This window comes from Gossypium arboreum, unplaced genomic scaffold (assembly GCF_025698485.1).
Source record: "Gossypium arboreum isolate Shixiya-1 unplaced genomic scaffold, ASM2569848v2 Contig00411, whole genome shotgun sequence".
NCBI lineage: Eukaryota > Viridiplantae > Streptophyta > Magnoliopsida > Malvales > Malvaceae > Gossypium > Gossypium arboreum.
Window position 1 is genome coordinate 934 of NW_026440527.1, and position 1,567 is coordinate 2,500.

General features: G+C 53.7%; 1 pseudogene; it reads right to left on the reverse strand.

Annotated features, from left to right (window-relative positions):
• Positions 1-1,542: 1,542 nt before the first annotated feature.
• The window catches only part of LOC128289050 (28S ribosomal RNA), a 3,253-nt pseudogene continuing 3,228 nt past the window's right edge, over positions 1,543-1,567 (reverse strand).

The window sequence follows — 1,567 nt, forward strand, 5'->3', positions numbered from 1 at the left end:
GCTGATGCTCCGGCACGACCAAAGGGCCCAAGTGTGGGAGGATCTTGTTCCAAAGGGAGGGGCGGGATGATTCAAAGGGAGGGACACAGGGGAGGGGCAGGGACGACTTGTAACCGTTTTCGATATTAGGGATGGCTCGTAGAACCTGCAGGGATGGCTCAGCCGAACACCAGGATAGATGCGAACACCATGGGAACCTAACCGCGATGGGGGGCTGCCAACGTGCTGGGCATGAAATGGGCGTGGGCGATTGCCTGGACAACCTGTTAGCCTCAATATCACCTCCCCTAAAGAGCTAAAAAACTTGGTCAATGTGCTGCAGGCGACATTCATGTATGCAAGCAGGGGACACTTTATGGTGGTGGCAACTTACACACCAGAGGCCCAAAATTAGCTTTGGTGCTCGACCCTCCGCACATCCGATGCACCAAGGTGCGATCTTGCCGATGCTCCAAACACATCAAAGGGCGGTGGTGCCCGATGGCCCTTTCCTGCAGGATGCTGCTGCTTGCCGATAGTGTCTGAGGCTACCTGTGGGGCCAAAGGTCTTGGGGGCTCTCGTTGCAAAGGGGAGGGGCGAGGGGCGATTCATTCATTGTTGGGTGCCGGACATACAGCGGTATCGAATCCTACCTTTGGGACGATTCATTCATTATTGGGTACAGAACATGTAGCAGTGTCGAATTCTACCTTTGGGATTGGGGAGGGACTCGTTCGCCCGTTTGTGTATCCGGGATGGCTCATGGGATCATCGTGGGATGGATCGTCGAACACCGTAGGAACCTAAACGGTGGTGGGGGGCACCAAACGTCCGGGCATCACGATGGGCATGGGCGGTGCCTGGATAACCCTGGTGCTCAATATCACTTCCCCTAAAGAGCTAAAAAACTTGGTCAATGTGCTGCCGTTGACATTCGTAATATGAAAGCGAGGGACGGGTTTGGATGTAAAAGCGAGGACACTTTTCATTAGCGCTCCCATGATCCAGAGGCACCAAGGTGCGATGTTGCCGATGACCCTCTGCGGGATGGCCTACGTTGCGGATGTTGCGAGGCTCCGTACATGCTGAAATGGGGGCAAGTTTTTTTCGCCACTTACACTTAGTATTTTTAATTGAAAATTTTTTACATTGGCCCAAAAGAAATACAAGCCTAGAATGAAATATGGCATGATGGCACGGTAGATAATTGAACAAGTGCTCGGGCATAGCAGTTGGGGCTACTTTTCGCACCACGGCCCCGTTGTGCGATGTTTCGAGGCGGCACGGCCAAGTGTTTAACAGAAATTTTTTTGTTGGCCCAAAACAAATACAAAGTATGGCATGGCATGCGGCGGCGAACCGGCGAAAAAATTGAACAAGTGCGGGACGCCAACACTTGGGAGCTCGCACCCGCACCACCACGGCCCCCGTTGTGCCATGTTTCCCGGGGGGCGGCACGGCCAAGTGTTTAACTAACTCCTTACACTAAGTCCCCCACTTGGGGACCCCAGGGTCGGGACGTGCAAAAGAACAAGGGTGGATCGGAAGGGAGATGGGGAGGGGCGAATCAGGCGACAAAAGTGAATC